Genomic DNA, 23,100 nt, shown 5'->3' on the forward strand with positions numbered 1-23,100 from the left:
AAATATCATCAAATAGGTTCAATTAATAACACGTGGATTTTCTTTTGTTCTACACCAATCTAAAAAAGAATCCATTACAACACAAACAGCTTCACAGAGAAAACATTCACTGGTCATATTCCATTCATTCCTGATTCATTAATATACATCACTCATATACAACATACTTTATAACATAAGAACCATCCTATGAACCTCATCACATAGCTACATACACACAGCTTTCCCAGAGACCTAACTCACTCCATTCATTCATCTCCATTCATTGATCAAGGGGACCCTTGCAGCCCCACGCCCCCCCCAGACACCTTCAATACATTTCTGAACAAAGTATTAACACTTTTTACAGTTCCAGCAAACTTTTTGGACTCTTCTACATTCTTGAACCATAGTATCACTTACATAAACACTTTCAACTCGTCTAAACCTACCTTCCTCTGCACCTTCTGCAACATACTGTTTCCCATCCTCTTAACCCCTTAAGGACTCAGCCCATTTGAACCTTAAAGGGGTACTCCGGTGGTAATTTTTTTTGACTATATGGCATCTTCTATGTAAGTTTAGTTTTTTTTGCAATATACATGTGTTATATGTTTTGGCAGAATATGTGTGTTTGCTTACCTGTTTGTTGGGCAGGAAGGTCTGTAGTTCAGAGGATTTTCTTTTACTGTCGTCCACCATGTTCTGAATCTCCTTAATCTCTTGTGGACAAGACGTCAGAGCTTTTTTTTTTGCATGACAGGAATAAGCCACGCCCCCTCATCTTCCCCCTCCCGGAGTTCAGCATGAGAAGCCATAGTACACAGCTCCTTATCTCCCCTCCCCCCCCCTTACTCTGCTCCTGAGGACGCAGGTCTGCACAGGAGAACGGAACACAGAAGATAAGTGTTATCTGAAGGGAAGGATTACAAGGTGCACGGGCCGGGGATGTACATAATGCAGGGGAAGAAATCTAATACTGGATCTCTATATGTGAAGGGGGAGGGGAGGGGGACTCCTGAATGACACATGCTGGGAGTTGTAGGTTGTAGTCCCTGTTATGTGTGTGTATGCTAGTGTTTCCAAACCAGTGTGCCTCCAGCTGTTGCAAAACTGCAACTCCCAGCATGCCCTGACAGACTTTGGGCATGCTGGTAGTTGTACATTTGCAACAGCTGGAGGCACACTAGTTGGGAAACACTGTTCTAGCCTGTTCAGCATACACATCATGTTACACCAGTGTTTCCCAACCAGTGTGCCTCCAACTGTTGCAAAACTACAACTCCTAGCATGCCCAAAGGCTGTCAGGGCATGCTGCAAGTTGTAGTTTTGCAACACCTGGAGGCACCCTGGTTGGGAAACACTGGTGTATGCCCTATAGAGGTGTGGTGAACTACAACCCCCAGGAGACTACAGAGGCAGCATGCTGGTGTTATACCACAGACTGAAGACTCCTGAATGACACATGCTGGGAGTTGTAGTCCCTTTTGTGTGTGTGTGTGTGTGTGTGACAGTGTATCCCAACCAGGACTGATTATATTAGTGTGCTGTGTATAAGGGGGCTGACCCGGGAAAATAGTAGGATGGGTAAAGGGCGGAACAAATAAACAAAAAAAAAGGAGCCGCCCCAAACCAGCAAGGCATGCGGCATGCTTGGATTTGTAGTTTTCAGCACAGCAAGAAACAGGAAATAGAAGCAAAGATAGGAAGTACCCCTTTAGTTTTTTCTTCCTTGCCTTCAAAAAAATCATAACTCTTTTATATTTTCATCCACAGACTATTATGAGGGCTTGTTTTTTGCATCACCAGTTGTCCGTTGTAATGCCATCACTCACTTTACCATAAAATGTATGGCACAACCCAAAAAATACTATTTGTGTGGGGAAATTTAAAAGAAAACTGCAATTTTGCAAATTTTAGAATGTTTCGTTTTCACGCCGTACAATATATGGTAAAAATGACATGTGTTCTTTATTCTTTGGGTCAATATGATTAAAATGATACCCATGGTAACATACTTTTCTATTACTGTTGTGTTGAAAAAAAATCGCAAACTTTTTTACCAAATTAGTACGTTTAAAATCCCTCTATTTTGAAGACCTATAACTTTTTCATTTTTCTGTATAAGCGGCGGAATGAGGGCTCATTTTTTGTGCTGTGGTCTGTACTTTTTATTGATATTATATTTGCTTATATAAAACTTTTAATAAATTTTTTATCAATTTTTTGGGAATAAAATGTAAAAAAAACTGCAATTTTGGACTTTTTTTTCTTTACGTTCACAACATTCACCGTACGGTATCAATAACATTATATTTTAATAGTTCTGATATTTACGATATTTGTGATACCAAATATGTGTATGAAATTTTTTTTACACTTTTTGGGGGTAAAATGGGGAAAATGGGACAATTTATGTTTTTATTGGGGAGGGTTTTTTTCACTTTTTTTTACTTTAAAAAAAACTTTTTTACATTTATTTTTACATTTTAATAGTCCCCATAGGGGACTATTTATTGCAATAATTCGATTGCTAATACTGTTCAGTGCTATGCATAGAGCATAGCACTGATCAGTGTTATCGGTCATCTTCTGCTCTGGTCTGATCAATCGCAGACCAGAGCAGAAGACCTGTGGGAGGCAGTGGAGGCAGGTGAGGGACCTCTGTCTGCCATTCTGGATGATTGCAGCGCTGTGGGCAATTCGATCATCCATTTTAGTGACCACAATGCTGCAGATCCAGTGATCTGTATTGATCATGGCATCTGAGGGGTTAATGACTGACTGTTATCAGCAGCTGGGACCTGCCGCACATGATCCAAGCATCGCTCCAATGCTCGCAGTTATGTATAGGATGTAAATGTACATCCTGGTGCGTTAAGTACCACCTCACCAGGATGTACATTTACTTCCTGTGTCGTTAAGGGGTTAAACATGCAGTCACCTTTAACACTGCTGTATATGAATACTTCTGTCCATTAACCATCAGTATATTCCAAATTTTAAACTGCCTTAATATCCACATGTTCTTCCTTCTTCACATGCTTTTCCTTCACTCATCACATGCTTTTCCACCAAAATGTCGAGTCTCTATTTTGTTTCTCTCTCTAATCCCATCAAGCTACCTACAAAAATCCGCTCCTACCTCACCTGTCTCACCACTTGCACACACCATCAACTCCCGGACCAAACCCAATAACTTCCTCAACACAATGCACACAGCCATCTGTCCACTCAAACTACCATATCCAAAACCACCAAGGAACATTCTTTAGGAGATAATGAGTCAATCAATCCTACCCAACAACTTATTTTACAACACAGACACAGTTTTGAAACTTCTATACACTTCCCATCTTTCCACTCATACATCCTTCCCTTGGCACAACTCAGTCACCCATTTCTTTGGAGATAAAACATTAGGGCTCAATTAACTGACACATTGAAATACAGTTCTATTTTTTCATCGAAGTCTGGCTTTTATATAGCCTTATAGAATAATGATTGCAGACAGTTCACATCTATCAAAGTTTAACAATTTCAAAGTTTGAAAAAAAATTTGGGGAGTAGTGAGGACCGTGTAATTACTCTATTAACAAGATCTCTCAGAGGATCGGCTGTACAAAGATTTGTATTCAATACCAAACAAAAGGGTGCGTATAGTTACAACCCAAATTTGTCTCCTGATATTAATTAATCTTCTGGTACCAAAAGATACTGGCTGAAACACAAAAATGTAATAAAATATACATCAGCAGTACACTAAAAAGTTATCAAGGATACAGTATTGAAATACTGGACTGGAAATCTACCAGCAGTATGATACACAAAAGATATCACTTGATACAGATACTGGACTGGTACAATATCACATAACTCTTATACCCCACAAGTTACCAGCAGTACGATTTCACACAAAAGTTATCCTATGATACAGATACTGGACTGGTACATCACAACTGATATCCGATAATTTTTATACACCAAGTTACCAGCAGTACAATACTGGACTGGAAATCTACCAGCAGTACAATTTACACAAAAGTTACTTGATTGATACAAGAAAAAAAAAATCAGCGTTAGCTTTAACTCTGATATAGCACAAAAAGTACATAAAACAAAAGTTATCAAGGATACAGATCACTATTTACCAGAGATTAAAAAAAAATCTAAATCTACGGAACTTTTCATTTCCTTGAGGAAAGATCAAAAAATCAAAAATCTAAATCCAAGCAAAACAATTTTCCGAATCGAAAATGTCTATTAGATTTCTTAAAGCTCAAAAATTAAACAGAAATCTTATTAAGAAGTGCATTTTCGATATTAAGGTTGGCAAAAAAGGACATTTTACTGGTTCTCTCACAACTTCTCCCGATTTGCTAAACTGTGGACTTAGATTTAAACAGCAGTAGACAGTCACCTGTGAATAGAACTCGTCTGTGAAATTGAGACCACACAGGGGAGAGATTTCCTGTCGCTAAGGGCTAGTCCTAGAGGGCCGACAAAAGCCATCTCCCAGGTTCCCACAAAACTGCCCAAAAGTCACAGATAAGCTACAGATTCACGAAGAAATCAGCAGACTTACCGTGTTCCTGTGGAGATTGCACAGTTCTGGGTCGCCCTGGTCGGCCGGGGGTGTCAGTCCATGAGACTTAGACTTGACATTAAATGTCAAGGTTGGCTGTGGTTCAGGCCTTAAAATGTGCATGATTGCCGCTTTATACTGCTGAGTGTGGACACAAGAAATATACCCCAGACAAAATCATCATGTTATATTTTGATTGGTTATTTGAGTATTGCGTCTGTATTTATTAGCATATTTAAGCATTCATTTCTCTCTTGGCCATAGTTCACTTATGCTGCCCTCCCACTCTTCTAAGATTAAAAGATGAATTTTCAAATTTAAATTAAACATTTATGGTAGCTAGTGCTAACATAAAAAGTTTTAGGTAATGTCCCAACAGCATAAGAAGACCATATAGTGGCTAAATGACACAGTCTGGAGCTGGCGGTAGCATGAGGACACCATAGGGTTTAACAATCCCTAAGATTAAAAGATTAATTTTCATATTTAAATTGAAGATTTATGGTAGCTAGTACTACCATAAAATTTTGGCTGAATGACACAGCCTGGAGGTGGCAAAAGCATGAGGAGACCATATAGTGGCTGAATGACAGCACGGTGGTGGCGGCTCCATGAGAAGACCATATAGTGGCTGAATTGCACAGCCTGGAGTTCGCGGCAGCATGAGGAGAATATATAGTGGCTTAATGACACAGCGTGGAGGTGGCGACAACATGAGGAGACCATATAGTGTCTGAATGGCAGAGCCTGGAGTTGGCAGCAGCATGAGGAGAACATATAATGGCTGAATGACACAGCATGGAGGTGGCTGCAGCATGAGGAGCCCATATAGTGGCTGTATGGCACAGCCTGGAGGTTGCGGCAGCATGAGGACAACATATGGTGGCAGAATGAGACAGCCCGGTGGTGGCAGCAGCAGCATGAGGAGTCCTGAAAGTGACCGGGTGACAGAGTGGTGCAGTGGATGGTAATACCAGTACTCGGTGACGAAGGTGGGTGAAAAAAGGTCTGATGCGGAGGAATGTTTGTAACTGGGGAGAAGCACCTTAAATCTATTTGGCCCTATCCATATTTGTGAAATGTTGATGTGGTACCATGGTTAATCTACCCTGAGGCATCGGGCATTTGTGGGTGGAAATCCTGGCTGATCCATGCCTGAATCATCTTCACAAATGTCAGTCTCTCCCCATTTTTCGTGGACAGACGAGTTCTCCTTGGGGTGACTATGGCCCCTGTCGTACTAAACACCCGCTCTGAAGGCACACTACTGGCCGGGCAGGACAGCTTTTCTAGGGCAAACTCTGCTAGTTGCAGCCAAAAATCAAGTTTGGCTGCCCAGAAGTCCAGTGGATCTTCAAGGTGTGTTGGCATGGGCATGCCAAGGTATGCCACCACCTGCTGGTGTCCTCCTCAGGTTCCTCGACAGTGTCTGCTTCAGGACCCTGAACGCTGTCAACACTACCTCCCACGTCACTCTCCTCATCACTACTTGCCCGCCTAGAGGAGAAAGCTGCGGATGTCTCCTCCACTTCTTGGCTGGGCAGTAGCTGCTGACTGACCTCTATTAGATGGTCCTCACTCAATAGTGGAGCTGAACCCACAGCATAGGATACTTCTGTAGGGGAGGGAACAGCATAGGACAGAAGCAATGCCAACTGAGGGTAGTCTGAGAAACCCACAGACTGTTGACTGGGGGTATCAGATGTCACCTATGATTAAGTGAATGACTGTAAACCAATCGATGACGGCAGATGGGTTGCTGTTCAAGAGACACGACCGCTAGCTCATACAAGAAGATCAAGCCTCTCGCTGTGACTCCTGCTGCCTCTAGCCCCTAGGCTTCTGCGACCTCTGCCTGATGAATTTAGGCCTCTGACACCCCTCTGTGCACGTCCTGGCACTTCTCTGCCTGAAAAACTTAGTAGAGAAACAAAAGGAGTTGATCAGCTCACCAAAGTCCATATGTGTCAAGCATCAGGTAATAGTCCCGGAGCACGGAGACAGGGAGCCGCCACTCCCCGTGGAACTGAGAAAAAGAAGTGGAGGGGGTCCAGCTCCTGGGTTGAGGTATCCAATAAAACTTAACCTTTAATGGCAACTAATTAAAACATGGAAAATCGCCACAAGGTGGCAAGTGACATGTCACTAAAAACAAAAGAGGGGTGAAACGCCGACGCGTTTCGAGCAGTTGCTCTTAGTCATGGCATTGGTACCTAGTCACACGGGGGTTTAAATACCCACTGGCATATGGTCGGGTCCCACCGTGGAAAAAACTCCCCGCCTCCGTCAAACAGGATGTGACGTGGCATAAGGAAGGTAGTCAAAAAGAAAGGAAGGTGCGGCCAGGTAAGATCTAACTAAGTGGAAAAAGATGGCTGATTAACCCATGAGTGACCTGTTTGTCATATCAGTATAAGTATGGTAACATCCAATGTATGCAAACAATGCAGTACTGTTGTACAGCGGCCGCTCGTGGGGCATACCCGGGTGGCTAGACTGTCATAACATAGTCAGCATTAGAAAAAACCCTGAGCACACTAAGAACAAAATATGGTAATAAGTAAAAAAACGCATATTGTGAACTCCAACCTATATGTCCAAAACTCGCATATAAGTATAATAAAATACATGGGAGTTTAACCCATAGCAAAATATGATATTAAATGATGAAAAAATTGTAATAAACATGTTTATCGATTAGGCGGGTTAGATGCTTAAATACAATGCGCACAAGACCACTAGTAGAAAAAATATATATATATAAGGATATGTTGAGACTGTCTCGGAGACATGATAAGTTCATAAATATTTTAGTATTCAGACATATGGGAACCTGTGGGTAAGCACATATTCCATAAAACATCAATAGGGAACAGGGATCGCAACACAAAACTCAGAGGGTGGGTAGGTCCTACCATAAACACGGCTAAATGATATACCGAAAACACCACATAAGGCTGAATGAAAAAATACTAGTTTAGTAAAAATACATGAGGTCATTTCTATAGTTAAGACCCATAGGAGCACGTGTTTCCATCCTTAAGATCCAAAAAGCCTCTCTCGTGTGAAGAGCATGTAACCAATCACCCCCCCGTTTGGGGGGGGGGGTACTTTTTCAATTCCCTGGATGGAGATGGTGTTACTTTTCCCTTCATGGTGCTCCACTAAATGCCTGGTCAAACCAGACATGGATCGGGAGGAGAAATTAGGGCGAATGGCAAGATGTTCATAAATCCTTCTCTTTAATTTTCGCCCTGTGCACCCTATGTATTGCATTCTGCATGTAACACATGTTACACAGTATACAACATATTCACTGTCACAATTAATAAAGCTTTTTATGGTGTAGCTGGTGCCTGTTGCTATTGACACAACCTGGTGGGAGGAGGGCATTAGAGTGCACATGTTACACCGGGACCTTCCACATTTGTGGCTCCCATTAGTATGGAGCCATGTATTAGCGGGTTTGTCAACCGGTAGATCACTGGGTGACAAACTGGACCCTAGAGATCTAGCTTTCTTAGCTACACATCTAACCCCTTCAGACAGCAATTTCGCCATGTCGTCGTTTTGTAGCAGTACCGGGATATGTTTGGTGATTATATTTTTGATTTGATAAAAATTTTGGCTGTAAGGAGTGGTGAAAGTAGGAGTGAAACACCATTCCTTATTTTCTTCATATGACGGAAGCAAATACTCATCCCTAGATTTGGCATCAGCAATGGATTTTGCCCTAGCAAGTATGGCACCACTGTATCCCCTACGTTTCAGGCGTCCAGTGATGCCAGCACTTGCTGACTGATAGAATGTGTCATTCGAGGATGCCCTTTTTGCCCTTATGTATTCTCCTATGGGGAGATTCTTTGTGGTATGTACAGGATGTCCACTTTGGGCATGCAGAATGCTATTGCCCGCTGTGGTTTTGCGGAACATACTTGTATCAATTTTTAAAGTATGTTTGTTACCCATCAGGGTGAAATCAAGAAAACTAATCGCTTCTTTTTCTCTGACCATAGTGAAGCGTAAATTCAAATCATTGTCGTTAAGGCAAGACAAAAAAACATCAAACTCATGTTCCCCCAAACCTTGGCATATTAGGAGGAGATCGTCTATATACCTGCCGTACCAGTAGATGTTACTCTGGTACGGATTACAGGCAGCATACAGACGATGCTCCTCCCAGAACGCCATGTAAAGATTAGCGAGGGAGGGGGAGAATTTTGCCCCCATAGGACAACCAGTAACCTGAAGAAAAAACAAACCATTGAAGGTAAAATAATTGTGTTGTAACAGAAAAACCAAAACTTCAACTATATACTGCCTTAGACAAGGACTGTACTCAGTGTATTTGTTAAGATGATATATCAACGCTAGTTCAGCCTTGTCATGTGGTATGCAGCTATATAGTGATGCCACATCACAGGAGACCCACTCAAAGCCGCTTTTCCACTCAATTTGAAACATGGCATTTAGGAGAGACTTTGTATCCCTGATATAGCCCATCGTTCTCTGGACCAGGGGTTGTAGCATATGATCAAGCCAATTGCCCAAACGCTCAAGGAGCGAATCAATACCCGCAACTATGGGGCGGAAAGGGGGTGGGAGAACATTTTTGTGGGTCTTGGGAAGAGCATGAAAAACCGGTATTTTTGGATATTTGGGATTAAGGAATTCTTTTTGTTTTTGAGTGATTATATCAGACATAACCCCTTCCTCCAATATACGTTCCAATTTCGTTCTCACCACATTAGTGGGATCAGATGGAATTCTTTTATATGTTGTTGCATCTCCTAACATATTCATAATCTCTCTTTCATACAGGGCTTTATCCAAAATAACCACAGATCCTCCCTTATCTGCCTGTCTGATGTATATGTGTGGGTTATTCTTTAGATCTTGTAAAGCTTTGTTTTCCTTCTTATTGAAATTAGTGGGTGATGTTGATGTCTGTCTTTCTAGATTACGTAGATCCATTTCCACTCTACGTTGATATATATCCATTGCCTCAACTCTGGAGTTAATAGGGTAGAAGCTGGGGTTTGTTGTGGGAAAAATGTCCTTAGTGGAAATGATGTTATGGTTTGCACTATTAGATGAAACTTGTAAGTCCATGAGATTCAAACATGTGATCTGATCTGCAAAGCTCGTATGGAGCGGCAAGTTAGCTTTTCCTATTTGATTCAATATGGAAAGTTTTGATCCATTTGATTGTAATTCCACCATATCTGTATCAAAAAAATGTTTCTTTACAGTAAGGGCTCGAATGAATTTGTTGACATCCCTGATGGTCTGATATAAGTCAAAGGAGTACAGTGGGACAAATCCTAGGCCTTTTTCCAGGACCTCCGTTTGTTGCTTGGTGATAATGCATGCAGACAAATTAATAACAGTATATTCATGGGATAGATCTTCGGGTACAAGCCCCATTATTGTCTCCTGTTTCTGGTCCGCATGCCGTCTGTGTTTGCGCCCCGCTCTGTGTTTCCTTGATCGTGTCTTCTTGGTTTGTATTTTCTCCTCTTTCTGGTATCCGGACCTACGTCGTTTTTTGAAGCCGTATTATGAGATGAGATGTGTTGATTCTGTCCAGCATGATTTTGATATCGACTATTGTCTTTTTGCTGATGTCTAGTTTCACTCCGGTCGTCATCTGATCCCTCTGTACAATAATCTGTAGTATCGTTATCCGATGACGTGAAACTGACATTTTTTGCGGCATAAGTATCTGGTTGATTATGATGTTTTAGCATTGATCTAGGTTTATACTCTTTACGTTGCCATGTATAGACTGTGTCATTTTGATAGTCATTTGTGTCTCTGGTAAATTAGATTTTTTTGACATCTGCAATAGCATCCTCCAGTTTTGATAAATGTTCATTCATTTTGTCCTGTAATGTGACAAGCTCCTGGGATCCAGTATATTTTTCCAAGAGAATAGTGGTTTGATTAATATTGTCCTCCAGTTCGGTCATACGTTGCTGTTCACACTCTATGATCAGTTGCATGAGATCAAGAGAACATTTATCAAGTATCTTGTTCCACTTGGTAGTGAATGCTTCACTGAATGCTTGAAAAACTTAGTGCTTATATGAGGACAGTACAAAATGCTTCACTACATTTAAAACAGTATTTGTCTAGAACAGCAGCAGGTGATTACTTTTGGCTGGCTTTTACAGTAACTAGGCCTTTAAGACTGTATAAGGAAAAAAATTGTACAACACTTAGATGTACATATGTGGTATAAACTTATGAGGGCAGCAAAATGTGCTACAGTATGCTGAAAAAAGTATGTGTACAACACCAGCAGGTGAGTGCTTTTGGCTGTCCTTTCACAGTATCTAGGCCCTTAAGATTTTATCAGGAACAAAATGGTGCAACACTTAGATGTACGTATGTGGTAAGCACTTATGAGAGCAGAAAAATGTGCCACAGTACACTTAAAAAAGATTTGTGTACAACACCAGCCAGCGAGTACTTTTGCCTGGCCTTTCACAGTCTCTAGGCCACTGAAACTTTAACAGGAAGAGAATAGTACACTACTTAGATGTACGTATGTGGTATGCACTTATGAGGACAGAAAAATGTGCTCCAGTTCGCTTAAAAAACTTATTGTGTACAACACCGGCTGGTGAATACTTTTGCCTTGTCTTTCACAGTATCTAGGCCCTTGAAACTTTTACAGGAGCAAAATAGTACACCACTTAGATGTGCGTATGTTGTATACACTTATGAGGGTAGAAAAATGTGCTACAGTACGCTTAAAAAAGTATGTGTACAACACCAACAGGTGAGTACTTTTGGCTGTCCTTTCAGAGTATCTAGGCCCTTGAAACTTTTACAGGAACAAAATAGTACACCACTTAGATGTACGTATGTGGTATGCAGTTATGAGGGTCGAAAAATGCGCTACAGTATGCTCAAAAGCTGGTGAATACTTTTGGCTGTCTTTTTACAGTATCTAGACCCTTAAGACTTCATCAGGTACAAAATGGTAAAACATTTACATTTATGTATGTAGTATGCACCTATGAGGGTAGAAAAATGTGCTACAGTATGCTTAAAAATTATTTGTGTACAACACTAGCCGGTGAGTACTTTTGCCTGGTCTTTCACAGTATCTAGGCCCTTGAAACTTTGACAGGAAAAAAATAGTACACCACTTAGATGTATGTTTGTGGTATGCACTTATGAGGGCAGAAAAATGCGCTCCTGTACACTTAAAAAAGTTTTTTAGTACAACACCAGCCAGTGAGTACTTTTGGCTGTCCTTTCACAGTGTCTAGGCCCTTGAGACTTTAGCTGTGTGCATATGGTATGCACTTATGAGGGCAGAAAAATGCACTACAGTACGCTTTAAAAGTATGTGTACAATATTAGCCGATTGTTACTTTTGGCTGTCCTTTAACAGTATGTAGGCCCTTAACACTTTCTCAGGAACAAAATGGTACAACACTTAGATGTACGTATGTGGTATGCACTTATGAGGGCAGAAAAATGCACTACAGTACGCTTAAAAAGGTTTTTGTGTACAACACCAGCCGGTGAGTACTTTTGGCTGTCCTTTCACAGTATCTAGTCCCATAAGACTTCATCAGGAAAAATTATGGTACAACACTTAGATGTACGTATGTGGTATGCACTTATGAGGGCAGAAAAATGCACTACAATACACTTAAAAAAATATGTTTACAACATTAGCCGATTGTTACTTTTGGCTGTCCTTTAACAGTATGTAGGCCCTTAACACTTTCTCAGGAACAAAATGGTACAACACTTAGATGTACTTATGTGGTATGCACTTATGAGGGCAGAAAAATGCACTACAGCACGCTTAAAAAGGTTTTTGTGTACAACACCAGCCGGTGAGTACTTTTGGCTGTCCTTTCACAGTATCTAGGCCCTTAAGACTTTATCAGGAATAAAATGGTACAACACTTAGATGTACGTATGTGGTATGCACTTATGAGAGCAGAAAAATGTACTACAGTACACTTAAAAAAGTTTTTGTATACAACACTAGCAGTATACGCCAGTGCTGCAGCACACAGTTGCTGTGTACTACAGCCAAAATTGAACTTTCTGAATCTCATTCCCTTTTCTATCAGTGCTTATAGGCAGGATTTGTGCTTGAGCTGAATCGCTGCAATTTTTCTGTACAACACACTGCTTTCTGATTCTCTCTATAATAGAATGCTGTACAAGGTGACTGGGAGGTGAATCGTTTATGTAAGAATGCTTTTCTGTGAAAAACAAACTGCTCTCTGTCCAACAGAACACTGACTTTCCTACGAGGTAAATCGCTGCTGGAAAAAGTTTTTCTGTGTAACACACAGGGCTGTCTGTGCCTATCTGTCTCTCTGCAGTGACTGGCTGCAATATGGCTGTTGATCATATAAGGCTGTGACATCACAGGGGTGACTGGTTGATGATAGGCTGCATCCTGGATGTGATTCGGGGTCATCCCGCCTACCCTTGTTCCCACCTTCCCAGGATTCTTTGCCCCATAGCCTCACATGTGGATCTGCCATTTTAGATGCCCTGGAGCCAGGACCACACTAAATTGAGTTTCATGAAGCGAATCGCGCAATAGAATTGCGATAATATTCACATTCATTGCAAATCTCATTTTTCCAGAAATTTGCAACAAATTCGTCAGATTCGATTCGCTCATCCATAAAAATCACAAACCAGGGCAATGAGTCAAACCTTGATATGGGTGTAGTACAAAATCAGCAGAAGAATGGTTAAGAATGGTTAAGGATCAGCTAAAGGTCAGGTCACAGGAGGACAACAAGGTACAGGATTGCAGGAAAAAGAAAAGTCTGGCACCACAGCTGTCAGATCCACAGAGATAAAACAGGAAATGAAACACTGGTGAGGGTAGAAGCTTGAAGCACAAGCACTGGCTGGGAGTAATGCGGGGATTTAAACTTCCTGCCTCTGGGAGGTGTGAACAATGGAGCCGATACTAATTGGCCTGGCACCCCCTTTCGCAGCTGATAGACTGTTTGGGAAGTGTCACCACCTAACATATGATAAAACAGCCCTGCAACTTTTCCACAGCTACCCGGGATGTCACCAAGCAAAATAAGAGCTAAGATAGGCGAGATTGTAACACCTTTATTTAGAGTTCATATAGGTGGTGGCTATGTTAGTTGTTACATAATTTTCTAAAAACATATATATGAACTGCAGGGAAAAAAATTTACATCTTGATATAGGAGGTTGGGGACTTTAGATGAAAATGTTTTTTGAAAAGTTAAATTACTCAAGTATGCTTTCTCTGAGAGTATCTGAAATTCCTTAGCTTTTAGTTTCAAAATACACTGCTCAAAAAAAATAAAGGGAACACTGAAACAACACAATATAACTCCAAATCAATCACACTTCCATGAAATCACACTGTCCACTCAGGAAGTAACACTGATTGACAATCAATTTCACATGTTGTTGTGCAAATGGAACAGACAACAGGTGGAAATTATAGGTAATTAGCAAGACACCCCACTTAAAGGAGTGGTTCTGCAGGGGGTGACCACAGACTACTTCTCAGTTCTTATGCTTCCTGGCTGATGTTTTGGTCACTTTTTAATGCTGGAGGTGCTTTTACTCTAGTGGTAGCATGAGACGGAGTCTACAACCCACAAAAGTGTCTCAGGCAGTGTAGCTCATCCAGGACAGCACATCAATGCGAGCTGTGGCAGAAAGGTTTGTGGTATCTGTCAGTGTAGTGTCCAGAGCATGAAGGTGCTACCAGGAGACAGGTCAGTACATCAAGAGACGTGGAGGAGGTCCTAGGAGGGCAACAACCAAGCAGCAGGACTGCTAGCTCCGCCTTTGTGCAAGGAGGAGCAGGAGGAGAACTGCCAGAGCCCTGCAAAATGACCTCCAGCAGGCCATAATGTGCATGTGTCCACTCAAACAGTCAGAAAAAAACTCCATGATGGTGGTATGGGGGTCCGATGTCCACAGATGGGGGTTGTGCTTACAGCCCAACACCGTGCGGGACGTTTGGCATTTGCCAGAGAACACCAAGATTGGCAAATTCGCCACTAGTGCCGCGTGCTCTTCACAGATTAAAGCAGGTTTACACTGAGCATATGTGACAGACGTGACAGAGTCTGGAGACGCCGTGGAGAACATTCTGCGGCCTGCAACATTCTCCAGCATAACTGGTTTGGCAGTGGGTCAGTAATGGTGTGCAGTGGCATTTCTTTTGGGGGCCGCACAGCCCCCCGTGTGCCAGAGGTAGCCTGACTGTCATTAGGTACCAAGATGAGATCCTCAGACCCCTTGTGAGACCATATGCTGGTGCGGTTGGCCCTGGGTTCCTCCTAATGCAAGACAATGCTAGACCTCATGTGGCTGGAGTGTGTCAGCAGTTCCTCCAAGAGGAAGGTATTGATGCTATGGACTGGCCCGCCCGTTCCCCAGACATGAATCCGATTGAACACATCTTGGACATCATGTTTCGCTCCATCCACCAACACCACATTGCACCACAGACTGTCCAGGAGTTAGCACTACCTCATCAGGAGCATGCCCAGGCATTGTAGGGAGGTCATACGGGCACTAGTGTTGAGCGGCATAGGCCATATTCGAATTCGCGAATATTCGCGAATATATGGACGAATATTCGTCATATTCGCGAATATTCGCATATTCGTAATATTCTCGCTGTATTTTCGCATATGTGAATATTCGCGTGTGTGAAAATTTACATATGCGACAATTCGCATATGCGAAAATTAGCATATGCAAATTTTCACATGTGCGAAAATTCGCATGCCGGTCTCACACAGTAGTATTAGAGCCTTCTTTACACCACACAAGCTGGAAGCAGAGAGGGATGATCACTGTGATGTGTACTGTGAAAAAAAAAAAAAATTTAAAAAATTTAAAAAACGAATATTCGTAATTACGAATATATAGCGCTATATTCGCGAATATTCGCGAATTCGCGAATATGCGATATTCGCGAATAAAATTCGAATTGCGAATATTCGCGAGCAACACTAACGGGCACGTGGAGGCCACACACATTACTGAGCCTCATTTTGACTTTTTTTAAGGACATTACATCAAAGTTGGATCAGCCTGTAGTGTGGTTTTCCACTTTGATTTTGAGTGTGACTCCATATCCAGAGCTCCATGGGTTCATAAATTTGATTTCCATTGATAATTTTTGTGTTTTTGTTGTCAGCACATTCGACTATGTAAAGACGAAAGTATTTCATATGATTAGTTCATTCATTCATTTTTTGAGCAGTGTATTTCAGAATTAGACCAGACAGTGGAGGGGAAGGGGCAATTGAGAACAAAACATGACTTACAATAGCATGTTTCGAGAAAAAAGAAGGAAAAATTTATCAATTGTGTGATTTTTCACCTTTTGAAAATGTGATACATTTTATAGAAAGGTGAAGCTATCAAATGTGAGAGGCATTTAAGATGCCAGAAATACAGTGAAAAGAGAACAGTGGGAACTTTGAAGTACAAAAGCTTTATATTCTCCCATAAAACAAAAGATGGATGAAATACAAAGTTGAGTAGAAATTAATGGGGAGGAAAATGGGTTCTGTTCAAATTTTAGCTTTTAATGTTGGGAAGTCACATAGTACAATATAGAATGAGGGGTTATTAGATAAAATGTTACCAGTTTTTGACGATACAATTTAGTTAGAAGGGTCCTCAAAAAATAAGCTGATCACAGGATGTCCCACTGTTGGGATCTCCAGAGATCAGCTGTAATCTGTGTAGGACCCCAGCAGCAACTGTTCAGAAACTTTACAGCAGGTTAGATAAACTAGTACATGGCAGTCATTGTGATCACAGAAGTGCTAGGGTCATACTCCGCTGTTACAGCTTGGCAAGAAAGATTGAATATTTTGGAGATGCTACCTTCCCGTTTGTACCAACCTGAATCCTGCTTTATCCACCCCTGGGATCTTGCTTTCTATTCAATTCAGTATACCTCTTGTCAGGGAATGTTTCAGTTTTTGCTCATTTAAAGTGTACTTGTCGTTTGAAAAAACTTTTTATATAATGTAATGTATAATGCCATTATATGCATATTTGTAGTATACATTGGTTAAAAAATGCTGTCTTTTCCCGGCCTGTGCAGAGACAAAATACAGGAAATGGACAAGCAGGGCTTTGTAGACTAATGACAAGCAGGGCTCTGTGCACTGAAGACAAGCAGGGCTATGTGCACTGAGGCTCTGTGACACGCTCTGGGCTCCCACAGCAGGGTGGTTGACAAGCCAGGAGTCCTGCTTGTCCCACCCATCCACACTTCCTGTATTTTGTCTCTGCACAGTCAATAGCTGCAGGGACAGCATTTTTTCACCCAAAAATATGCAATTTTTTTAACCAATGTATATTACAAATATACATATAACGTTATTATCTACATTATATTTATATATATATATATATATATATATATATATATATATTATTATTATTATTATTATTATTTTTTTTTTTTTTTTTTTTTTTTTTTTTTTACAAACAACAGGTGCACTTTAAATTATTTTGGTCTTGGTGACTGTCAATTTTAAAGCTTCATCTCCTCATTAATTAACAATAATGTATGGAACAATAATTAACAAGAATATTAGAAATACACCACAAATAAAGAACTGTGGTAAGATTTTAAAATACACTCTCCAGTTAAATTGTCAAACAAAAAAATGTAATATATATATATATATGTTTTTTAGAACAGGTAACATACCTTCTGCTTTTTTATCCATTACATTATAACCTATGTACTGTATGTGTATAAGGGAGATTTAAAGGAGGTTAGAGCTAGGGATTATTTAATGGTTTTGCATTTATAATCTAATCTGGGTCATTACACAACCATTTAGAGGTCATTAATGAGGGTTATTTTATAGTTGTATTGGAATATTTCTAAGGGACATGGTAAAAGTTACTGTCAGTAAATTTTTATGACCATTCCTAGCAAAACGTATTACTCTAAAGATTTATTCATGTAACAATGACTATAATAAAAAGCATAATAAAATAATTTCAAACGAAATTAATGCTTCAGAGAAAGAAATCTAACTAGCAGGAGCTGCAGTTGGATAATGAAAAAAAAATTGCTTCTTAAGTGTCTAAAAATGAAGTAGACATATTGAACAAATCTATTTGTTCTACCAAACAACATAAGATGAAATATATCATTAAACATTCTACGAGGGATTTTCAAAAATGTTCCACACTTTTATATTTTCGTTGGAAACAGTTAAGATGGAAGTAGTAATTGTTTGTGTTTTAGCATACCATGAAACTTGCAAAGGAAGGTGACTATGTAGATAAAGTATGTCAGTTGTTTTTCAATGTCATTTGTTTTAAAATAAAAAGTAAAAAAAATGTATAGAAACTTTTTGAACATCCCTCATATATTATGGTGGCTACCATCTCTACTTCCAGTTCTTTATTCTTAAAGATAACCTTTTGTTATTAAAGACTTAGGTTAGGGTCACACAGGAGCACATCTGCTGCGTATTTGATGCTGCGGATGTGCTGCCGGCAGTCACAGAGCGACAGAAGAGCGAGCTCCCTGCTGCTGCCATAGCACTGTGTGTCCGCTCATGACTGTCGGCATAAGATCCTTACCTTTCTGATAATTAAAAAGACACATTTCTTATTGGTGCTTCTCAGGTCCTGCCCTAGGTATATACATATATATATATATAAAAGCCAAAAAAGTATTGCAGCACTACTCAGCCTCAATGTGTGGGTGCCAGCGTCCAAAAAACTTCTTGACCAAAAGTCCTCAGTTTAAATAGGATCCAACAATAACGCAGCACTCCAAAGAACGGTGAAAAAAGTGTTGATTTATTCCTGTCACATCAGTACAAGCAACGTTTCTGCTCCTATGGAGCCATTTTCAAGCTTAGTGTCACACATCAGTAGGGGGTTTAAATACCCATGTGCATTAAACATCATACAAATTTCAATTAAGTGCTCATTACATAAAAACATTAAAATTTTATAAACAATGTGTACATACATCTTCCATTGTGTATATATCATAGATCTTCAGTGCATATTTTATATATTAAAGTGCAAATTAGTGCATATTAGTGCATATAAGTGTTTTAAAACATAGCAGCGCTCGAAATTGAATGCTCCACTAACATTATGTTGATACATAGCAGCTGTATGATATAATTATACATATATAATATAATGAAATGGGGAGTTTGACTCTTACCCGCTCTGTACTTGTTTAATGGCGTCCAGTGGCGTGGGTGAAAACACCACTGCGCCTGTGCAGGAAGCGGTCCCAGTCCAGAGCTGTCGCGCGAACAAGTCACGTGACTAACCCTGGGTCATGTGATCACTTCCGCATACTACTGCACTGAAAGCGTCGCCCGTTGTCCTGGTTACCACCTGTGCTGATCAGCCCTGGTGTAAAGCAGAAGACAGGCGCGGCGGATGTTATAAAGATATATGCCAGACCTGAATACAAGTTATTCCATAAAAGCTTGTGATGTATACTTTTTATTAACCGAATCTATATAAATAGTGCATGAAGGTCAGTTCGTTAACCAACAAGGATATTGGATAAAGAAAATAAAGAATATATATATATAAAAAAAATTAATAAATAAAAACAAAAAAATAGAAATAAATAAATAGATAAAAAAATAAATAAAAATTTGAAAATAAAAATTTTATAATAAAAAAATACATAAAAAAAGATAAATAAATAAACAAATGAAAAAATTTTTTATAAATAAATATCACTCCTTATTTATAAGGATCCCTTCTTTTTTAGGACAATTTTATACCCAGACACACCTTACGTTTACATCTCAGAACCGCTCCTCTTATGTAGGACTTTCATCCCTCAGAGTCATCTCTGATCTCCAAAGGGATGTCTGTCACCGGGGGACAGTGACATTGGGATTGTAGGGTCCCAACATGTCTCCGTCTACCCACCTACATCTTGATTGGAGCTTCTCTGCTATCATAGCAGCATCAGTCACACTCAATGTGGTCTGGGTTGTCCATTGATGGTATATAAATAAAAATGAAATAATAAAAAAACAAAGTATAAAAAAAGAAGATAAGAAAAGAAAGAGATTTGAAAAAAATAAAGAAATAAAGAAAATAAATGTGTGTTGAGACAGAGTCACCCACCAACTGTATAGGGGGACTCTCTCTCAATTACACATCAAACTGTTGGAGAGGGGAACCGACATGCATGCACACTGAACCAATTCAAATTCTATAATACCATATTATATTCAAGAAAGGCACATATTCTAAGCATAACTCTTGAAGTTTATTGATCTCTAGAATAACGCCATACAGATGATCTACACAGAGCAGGTAATGTCTTCTCCTTGATGTTTCATCTTGAATTAAATCTATAAGAATAGACAAACAGAAAAAATTATAAAAATAATATCCAATTATACATAGTACCCTATCCAAAACTGTGTGTAACTGCCTTAGGATTCAGAGTCAAAACTCTATGTGGCACCTCTGGTTATGCACTCTCTGCCATATTCTAAATAATGTTAAAATCTACATTTAAGCCCTTTGGTCTTAGTGAATCCAACTTATGAATCCACCACATTTCTCTCCTTTTCAATAATGCCAATCTATCACCCCCTCTTGTTGGTGCTGGTACAAAGTCAATCGCCATAAATTTCAAGTCCTTCTCGGAATGTTTACACTCAATAAAATGTTTAGAAACTGGTAAATCAACTTTACCTTTCCTTATGCTATACCTGTTTGTCTATTCTTATAGATTTAATTCAAGATGAAACATCAAGGAGAAGACATTACCTGCTCTGTGTAGATCATCTGTATGGCGTTATTCTAGAGATCAATAAACTTCAAGAGTTATGCTTAGAATATGTGCCTTTCTTGAATATAATATGGTATTATAGAATTTGAATTGGTTCAGTGTGCATGCATGTCGGTTCCCCTCTCCAACAGTTTGATGTGTAATTGAGAGAGAGTCCCCCTATACAGTTGGTGGGTGACTCTGTCTCAACACACATTTATTTTCTTTACTTCTTTATTTTTTTCAAATCTCTTTCTTTTCTTATCTTCTTTTTTTATACTTTGTTTTTTTATTATTTCATTTTTATTTATATACCATCAATGGACAACCCAGACCACATTGAGTGTGACTGATGCTGCTATGATAGCAGAGAAGCTCCAATCAAGATGTAGGTGGGTAGACGGAGACATGTTGGGACCCTACAATCCCAATGTCACTGTCCCCCGGTGACAGACATCCCTTTGGAGATCAGAGATGACTCTGAGGGATGAAAGTCCTACATAAGAGGAGCGGTTCTGAGATGTAAACGTAAGGTGTGTCTGGGTATAAAATTGTCCTAAAAAAGAAGGGATCCTTATAAATAAGGAGTGATATTTATTTATAAAAAATTTTTTCATTTGTTTATTTATTTATCTTTTTTTATGTATTTTTTTATTATAAAAATTTTATTTTCAAATTTTTATTTATTTTTTTATCTATTTATTTATTTCTATTTTTTTGTTTTTATTTATTAATTTTTTTTATATATATATATTCTTTATTTTCTTTATCCAATATCCTTGTTGGTTAACGAACTGACCTTCATGCACTATTTATATAGATTCGGTTAATAAAAAGTATACATCACAAGCTTTTATGGAATAACTTGTATTCAGGTCTGGCATATATCTTTATAACATCCGCCGCGCCTGTCTTCTGCTTTACACCAGGGCTGATCAGCACAGGTGGTAACCAGGACAACGGGCGACGCTTTCAGTGCAGTAGTATGCGGAAGTGATCACATGACCCAGGGTTAGTCACGTGACTTGTTCGCGCGACAGCTCTGGACTGGGACCGCTTCCTGCACAGGCGCAGTGGTGTTTTCACCCACGCCACTGGACGCCATTAAACAAGTACAGAGCGGGTAAGAGTCAAACTCCCCATTTCATTATATTATATATGTATAATTATATCATACAGCTGCTATGTATCAACATAATGTTAGTGGAGCATTCAATTTCGAGCGCTGCTATGTTTTAAAACACTTATATGCACTAATATGCACTAATTTGCACTTTAATATATAAAATATGCACTGAAGATCTATGATATATACACAATGGAAGATGTATGTACACATTGTTTATAAAATTTTAATGTTTTTATGTAATGAGCACTTAATTGAAATTTGTATGATGTTTAATGCACATGGATATTTAAACCCCCTACTGATGTGTGACACTAAGCTTGAAAATGGCTCCATAGGAGCAGAAACGTTGCTTGTACTGATGTGACAGGAATAAATCAACACTTTTTTCACCGTTCTTTGGAGTGCTGCGTTATTGTTGGATCCTATTTAAACTGAGGACTTTTGGTCAAGAAGTTTTTTGGACGCTGGCACCCACACATTGAGGCTGAGTAGTGCTGCAATACTTTTTTGGCTTTTGTATACTTTGATGCTATTGCTTGCACACACATAATGGATGAATGTCTCGAAGCTTCACCTGTCTCATCATATGCTGAGGAGGAGGTGAACAGAATTCTGGGTGGACTGAATGGGGATGCAGCTTTTTTGGCCACACCAACTATCAATGATGTTAAACGTAACTATGAAAACGAGTCTAGGAGATACATTGTCTTGGATTTACACCTTATTACATTGGGGGAATATTACAAATGTAAACGTATACCACGTGGAATGAGATCACGATTGAGACCTTCTGTACATACTGAGAATCCAATGTTTAAGAAGAGATTTGAGGAGATATCAGATAGATATGCCCTTGATATCATCTTATTGAACTTGGACTTTTTACAACAAGAACTGTTGGTAGTGAAAGGTAAACTGGAATCTCTAGAGACTGATTTAACCTCTATGCTGTCTTCAGATGATCTTGGGATATATAAGGAGAAAACTAAAACCTTCCTCGACAAATTCAGGACTGATATTATGGAAACTAAAAAGAAGAAGTGGTTTAGAGATTTAAGTGACTACTCAAAGGATCGAGTATATAATTGGAATCAAAATGCATTTAATTATACACGACAGGATATAAATCGTAAAGGAGTAAAACCTAAAATGCCAACAGATGGATCTAACACTTCTGCATTCTTTGATAAAGGTTTTTTAGGTCAAGGGGGGAACCGGAGTACCCCCACAGGAAGCCAACCAGAAGAGGTGGCAGAAGAAGAAACCGGAAAAACAAGATCACAAAGCCACCGCCCCCAGAGACAAGGAAACAACAGGAACCAGGGTCCCAAGAAAAAGACATAAATAGAACTGTGGTAAATATATCATCATATGATCTGTCAGATACTGAATTGTCTGTATTATCAAAGGGTCTCTCATATTGTCCTACTACTAAAATGGATTGGTTTAGTTTAGAGTGTGATTTACAAACATTCTTTAGAAGATTGAAATTGAAAATTTGGTTTAACACACAAGATAGAGGTAACTTAACCACATCTATTGATCCTATGAGACAGATGTTGAAATTGAAAGATTTTGAATTGTACAATA

The sequence above is a fragment of the Hyla sarda genome, chromosome 3, assembly GCF_029499605.1.
Source record: "Hyla sarda isolate aHylSar1 chromosome 3, aHylSar1.hap1, whole genome shotgun sequence".
Lineage (NCBI taxonomy): Eukaryota > Metazoa > Chordata > Amphibia > Anura > Hylidae > Hyla > Hyla sarda.